Source organism: Mus caroli, chromosome 6, assembly GCF_900094665.2.
Source record: "Mus caroli chromosome 6, CAROLI_EIJ_v1.1, whole genome shotgun sequence".
In the NCBI taxonomy this organism is placed as follows: Eukaryota; Metazoa; Chordata; class Mammalia; order Rodentia; family Muridae; genus Mus; species Mus caroli.
The window spans coordinates 10,270,082-10,277,829 of NC_034575.1; positions in this window are offsets into that span (position 1 = coordinate 10,270,082).

Here is a 7,748-nt window from a genome sequence, read left to right on the forward strand (position 1 = left end):
AGAGAAAGTAACCAATCAGATGTAGGAATGCAAATGAGGTGGTAAGCATCAACCAAGCACAACACAATCCGGGTATGAGACACGCCTCTCCTAGGCCTATATAAAGCAGCACCAGGGCTGGGCTCAGGGTCTATTCGCCTCTACAATCAAGCTCTCCCAATAAATGTGTGCAGAAGAAAAAAAATTAATTATTTTATTCACTTTTTAGCCTCATTGAAGTTTCTCCTCCCTCTTCTCCCCCTAGATTTCTCCCAAATATACTCCTCTTCCATTTATTTTCAGAAAAGGTGAGGCCTCCCATGAACATAAACTAGCCTTGGCATATCAAGTTACAGTAAGAAGAGGCATATCTCTTATTGAGGCTAGAAGAGGCAGTGACCCAAAACCAGGAAACAGAGTTGGAGACAACTCCATCTCCTGCTTTTAGGAATCCCACATGAAGACCAAGCTACATAACTGTTACATATGTGGAGAGGTCCTAGGTCAGTCCCATGAATGATCCATGATTGGTGGTTCAGTCTTGCTGTTTTTCTATGAGACAAGGTTAGTTGACTCTGTAGGTTTTCTTGTGGTATCCCCTCAAGCTCCTGCAAGCCTTTCTCTCCCTCTTTCTTAGGATTCCCCAAATTCACTTAATGTCTGACTGTGAATCTCTGCAACTGTTGGATGCAACTGTTGCATCAATTGTTGGACAAAGCCTCTTTAATAATGATTAGACTAGGCTCCTGTCTTCAAGTATAGCAAAATGTCATTAATAGTGTTAGGGATGGGCTCCATCTCATGGCATGGGTCTCAAGCTGGGCCAGTCATAGGTTGCCCAGTCCCTCAATTTTTGCTCCATCTTTACCCCTGCATATCTTGTAGGCAGTACAAATTTTAGGTCAAAGGTTTTGTAGCTGGATAGGTGTCCCAATCCCTCCATCAGAAGTTTTGCCTGGTTACAATGGATGGCCATTTTAGGTTCCATATCCCATATTGTTAAGGTCATGCTAATAGATTCCTGGGAGTTTTCATAGACTTAGGTTTCTAGCTAGCCCCATAAGTATCTTCCTCATTACAGTTTTCTCTCCCAGTACTCTCTACCTCCACTCCCAACCTGATGCCTCCTGTTCCCACCCCTATCCCCACTCCTGTCGACCCGGATGTCTATTCTATTTCCCCTTCTTAATGAGACTCATAGATTCACATATCCCTGCTAGGAAAGCTGACCTATTTTTAAAGGAAATCCTGCTACCTTAACCTGTTAGTTACTTTTCTTATTGTTCTGATATGCACAGTTTAGCTAAGTTCATGATTTCATAGGTGCCAGTATACCATGTAAAGATAGAACATAGCATTTCACACTTTTTTCATCTAGAAAGGAAAGAGGAGGGGGGAGGAGGGAGAGATAGAAGAGCACTATTTTGTACACCCTGGCTTCAGAACTCTCTGATCTAACACAAGAGAAGCCCCAGAGCAATTGAAAAAAAAATAGCTCTTTATTTTGATACCTCCAAGTTCCTGGAAAGGAGTAATGAATTCTCTGGTCTTATAAATTTGAATGTTATAGATGCCTCATAGAAATGGAATTATCTATTATAATTAACTCCATGGTTTTAATCTTTTTATAATAGATGCTTCAACTAGACTTTGGAACCAAGTGATTTCTCAAGCCTTTGTTGCTGGCATGATTTGAGTCTCCCTTTGTCTATAATTTCCTAGAAACTATTGAAAAAGCAGGAGTCAGGAATGCTTGTCTGGCCTCTTCTTAAATGTAAAATTCCAACTATTAATTATTCACCCAATTTTATTTTAATACCATTTTTATAATTAGAACATTAAACAAGTAAATCAAATATATCCTCTCTGACTGTATATTAGTCATGGCCAAACTTCAGTTTTGTTTCTGTAATTATACCTATTCTAAGTTATTATAAATATTTGGTGGAAATTTCAAATTTGTTCAGCTAATATGTCATTGTGGTAGGTACTTAATAACATTAGTGCTAAGGATTTTCAATACTCTGAATTATCATGGGCATTTATAATCTAACTTCACTTATTAAATGTATTGTAGAAAACTCTAATATACTCAACACACTCCTAGATAAATGAAAAACTAGTGAATTTACTGTTTTCATTTATAAGATTATAAATATAAGAAATGGTGTACTCATTAATTTAATCATTTCACTAACAAACATTACATATGTATCACATGCTAATAGTGCAACAGGTGAGGAATGAATTAGAAAGGAAGGAAATGCATATATTTCAAGTGATCAGATAGAAGTTATTAATACGCTAATATATGAATGATGAAAAATCTATAATAAAAAGAGCAATTTTCTCACATAAGAAAATCATAGCAAGTATAAACTAAAGCACTTGGCAGAATCTATGGCAGATGAGGGGAAGAATGGAGGGAGAACTGCATCACATACGTCCTTCTGGACCAAGGTAATAATATTGACATTGTTTTCCAGATACAGCAGAATGTTACTCAAGGATTTTGCAAAGGTAATGATGCTGAGATACACTAAAAAAAGGTAAAGAAAAAGCAAGAAAATGAAATGATTCTAGTTGGGTATCTCTATACAGTGGTACAAGAACCAGAAATTCTGTAAAGCCATGATGAAGAGATCCAGAACCTGAAAAGCATAGGAATTACATTACAAACCAATAACCGTATTCACCAACAGATCAATGTGTAAGAGAATGAGTTAGCAAAGGAAAAGCCAAGAGAAAACATCCATGTGGAAACAAAAATACAAAAGTTGAACATTAAAAAAATCCAGTACAGTAGATATAAAACATGCTGGGGTACAAGTTTTGCAAGTTCAAGGCTACTCAGAAAGTTTAATGTGAGCCTGAGTGGTTTCGCCAGACCCTGCCTCTAGCAAATTAACTAAATGCATAAATAAAAAAAATAATTAAGAGAAAATGTATGTTGGCTGTAGAGGGACACAAATTAATGTTAGAGCATTTACATAGTATGCACAAGGCTCTATGCTCAATCTCCAGTCCTGAGCATATTTGACACATGTAAGATATACTTGAAAAAGAAGAAAGAAAACATAATAGATGTGAAATAGTGAAATACTGTAATCTTAGTACCTGGAAGGTTGAGGCAGGAGGATTACAAGTTCCAGGCTAGTGTATACTGCACACCAAACAAAACACTAAATACAAAAAGAAAATAAAGAAATCCAATTATCTAGGAATGATGTCATATGAAACTGATGTAACAGGATGCTATTTTTTTTTATTTTTAAAAATAGACTTTCTTAGGCTAGAGTGATTTAAACAGATACTTTATAATCATACATGATATACACAATGGTTCTAGTATATGAAAACCTGTCAGCACCATCAGTTATAAGGCTTAGAATACTACTTTATACAGAAAGACTAAAACTCACATCTACAAAAATGTACTGATAAAGAAGTGGATCAAATAGATTTTCCAGAGAGTGCATCTAGTATAAACTGGGGCATCTACTTTGGAAATTTCTCCATCTGATGAGGAAAATAATCCATCTTAACACTGACCTCCAAAATATTGCTTCTTGTTCTTTATTTACATAATCAAAGTATATATGTAAAAATGTTTGTGTGTATTGTTTAAAAAAACCATTGTATGGACCCAAGTTCAACATCCAAATGATTGTCAACAGTAAGAGAACATTGCTTTTGAAAGCATTTCCAAGAAGTTAATTATGTTTTGTTCTATTGGGTGTGATTATTAATTTTATGAGTTTATTTTGTCATTTTCCAAAATGTATTTTAGAATGAACTATTATACTTACAAATATTTATATACATTTGAAGGCAGTATATCTTTAGCTAGTTGCATTTTCAGATAAGTGATTATTTTCAGTTTTAAATTGAATTAAGATTTGGGGGCTACTTATAGAATGCTTGGTTTTTTATTTCAATGCCTTTTGTACATTTTTCTAATGTGTTATCCTCTATGGTGCAGGTATTGTGGGAGAGCATGGAACAAAATCTATTTAGAGAAGCCTTCCATTTTGAAGTTTACACCAAAACTCACTGTTACTGTTCCATATATTTTCACAGCAAAGCAAGTAAAATTCAATTTAGTCTTAACATTTGTAATTACTGGTTAAACAGGCTCTGGCCTGACCCTAATTTAAATTCATATAACTTCAACTAAAAAAAAATTTTTTTTAAGTAAAGTTACTCATCTTATCTTTCAATAAAAGTGGTTCAGATGTAACAATTTTTGGAATCTGAGGCTATGTAACATATAGTAGCAGTGATTCTCCCTTTAACGCTGCTTCATAGTTGATAGAAAGCAACTTTGAAGAGAAAGTTCATTTGGCTGAGGATTCTAGGTTATAGCCCATCTTTGAGGAAAAAAAAAAAAGTCAACACAGAAACCCAAGGAGCTGGACACCTCACACTCACATTCCCAGAGCAAAGAGAAATTAATATAACCATGCTTTCTGTTTTTATTCCCAGGTAGATTTCTTTCTCTTCAACAGTTCAGGACCTGGACTTGGGAATGGTGCTACCCACATTCAGTGCTATCCACTGAGTCTTTCTATGTGTATAAAAAATCAAGACAACCTTCAACAGATACGACCATAGGACACCCTGATCTAGTATCAATTGGAACTCTTTTCCTAAATTGATAGTCAAGTTTATAGTCAAAACTAACCATTATACAGGGTCTACTTTTGTTGATCATATTAAATTATAAATTTTCTTCACTTGACAGTACTAAAACCTTTAGCAAGTCAAAATATATTCATTAGAATATATGCTAAGTAGTGCTATAACCTTTAGTAATTCAATATATATTCTAAGACTATGACTTTTAATTGATTATAATGGCAGCAATAGTGGAAGAACATATGGTGCCCTGGTGAGCTCCACTATATTTTCCACATTGGAGTCACAGGGCACAATGAGTCAAACATTCTTACATGCCATTGAAATATTTATGTAGTGATGCTACTCTGTATAGAATTAGACAATCAACTGAGAAGAGTGAATGTCTCAGCATTTAATATATCCAAAGTCATGGTTGAAGAAGTAAGTCCATTTAACCTCTGAAAATCAAGAATGTACTGAGAAATTGTACCTTCTCTCCATTTCTAGAATATTAAAATCTCTAGAAATGTAATAAATCACTTTTTAGCTATAGCAACTCAATGTGAAATGCTTTGATTTTATCTAAACTTTCAAAAAGGCATGCTACCATCTCAACATATTGGTATGGCTTGTGATATTATTAAGGAGAATATGATGAAATGTGCATTAAAATTACTTTGATTCAATGGACAATATCAACATTAGTTATGCCATAATTTTAAGAGATTCATATTAGATTATTAGTTTTATGACTTTGATTATTATGGCATTTAAACACTAATAATTTACCTTTTTTGAGTTTATGTGAATTACAAAATATTGTGATTTTATTCTAATCAAGGTTTAGTTCATCTCTCTGTGAATATATGAAGAACATATATTGGCAGATGAGTAGAAACCATTGACTCCTTACTCCAAAACAATAGTGAAAACAGAAAAGATTAAGATAAATATAATCAGAATAAAAACTTTTCTCAAAAGTATTTTGGTTGAAAATTTTAAATTATGGTTGGTATCTCAACATGTACTAGAAATTTAAAACAAATGAAATCTGTAGACTCCAGCAAAAAGTATTAACCAAAGATATAAAAATAAAATATGACTTATTTTTTCACTAAAAATTTAGTGTAAAGTGTATCCATGCATGGGTATTAAATACTCATATATTAAAACTACACGTGTGTGTGTGTGTGTGTGTGCGCGCGCGTGTGTGGGTGTATAGGAGGTGTGATTATTTGAAATATTCATACAATGTGCAAGTTAACATTTCTGATTCCTTGAATAGGTTTTGTTTTGTTTTGTTTTTTGGGGTTTTGTTTTGTTTTTTGAGATAGGATTTCTCTGTATAGCTCTGGCTATTTTGGAACTCACTCTCTAGACCAGACTGGTCTCAAAACCTCTGCCTTTCAAATGCTGGGATTAAAGGCCTGTGCCACCACTGCCTGGCCCTTGAATAGGTTTGATTTGGATTATATATATCATAGAATATTATATACATATATATGTGTGTGTGTGTACATATATATATCAAATATTATATATGTATACATATATATACAGTATCATGAGATTTCAATACAAGTTTGCAGTATTTACTAATCAAATGTGATGATTTATATTTTCATTTTCTTTCTTATAAACTTTTGTCATATCTGTCCATTAAAGAATAACTAAAAATAATTAATTAACTTCACTTAGTTATCTTCTTTTTGCCTGTGTGGGAAGAATATTAAAAGACAAACAACTCTTAGCAATTTTCAGTAAGGGATTATACAGTTAAATATAGAAAATTATAGCAACTGGAGAATTTGAATGTGTTAATATTAATTTTAGTTTATTTTAATTAAAGTGTTATTTAAAGCTTTCCAATTTCTCTATAATTGCATGTAGAATTCAATTCTATTTTGACATTAATGTCAATATTGGCAATCTCTTGACTAGCATTCAACTTCCAGTCCAAACTTGAACACTACTAAGTACCTGCAACATGTTTTCTTTTACTGACGGTTAACCCAAACTGCCACAAGAAATGGATGTAGTGCTCATTTTAATAGCTGAATCTGAGGTTTATCTAATGAAATGACTATACAACAGGGGTATCCCATAGTCAGAAAAAAGATGGGAAAAATATTTTCTGATTCACAGCTCACTGGTTTCTGATAATTAGTAAAAAAGTATTTTAATAAAACACTGATAAAGGTATATTGGTGTCGAAGTTTTCTTTTCTATTCCTTCCTGTTTGATTGAGCTCTTAATGAGTGAACACAATATTATCAAATCAGAATCTGCCAGGTAAATCTGCATAAATATTTTAAAATGACAAAGTTCTAAAGTAATAAATGTAACTCTTCTAGCTCATCTTTTCAATTTCAAATAAATTAATTTAAAGGATAAAAAAACTGCAAATTATTTACTAATATTTTATTTTTTGCACTATTAGCAAAATATAACAAACATTACTAAATGAGACTTCCTAAAATGATTTTATATGAACTCAGTGTATTCCTGAATGTTTTATTTAATTCATTTGTAGATATATCCATTTGCTGTAATTAAGTTCCAGGAATCTATTATACATGTCAGGAATCAAATAGATAAGTAAAAAAGTCCCACACTTACCATGTCTTCTTGGGAAGCACACAGAGTTAGACATTATGAAGTCCAGAAAAGTCTAGCTGCTATACAATGGACATCATTTCAAAGAAATCAGAAGTGAGGCAATATGGGGCACACTGTAGTTACAGTCTGGTTAGATATCTGTAATCCCAGCATGCCTACATCAAGATGAGAGGGAGAAACAAGATAATCCTTGAAAAGCTAGTTGATATACACAGTGGCAAGTAGTAAGAGAGTGCTTTTCAAACAATATAGAAGACAAGGAGAGACATCTGAGTTTGTCCTATGACTTTAACACATATACTGTTCCACTGTGGTACATGAATGTTCTCATGCACATTGACACCCTTAAACACATACCACAACGCACAGAGAGAGAGAGAGAGAGAGAGAGAGAGAGAGAGAGAGAGAGAGAGAGAGAGAGAGAGAGAGAGACACAGGTATAAAAACTACCAAATGCACAATAGGTCCTCTCAAATAAGCACAATGTGAAGTTTAACAAGCTATAAGCCATGGATACGTGTATCGATTCT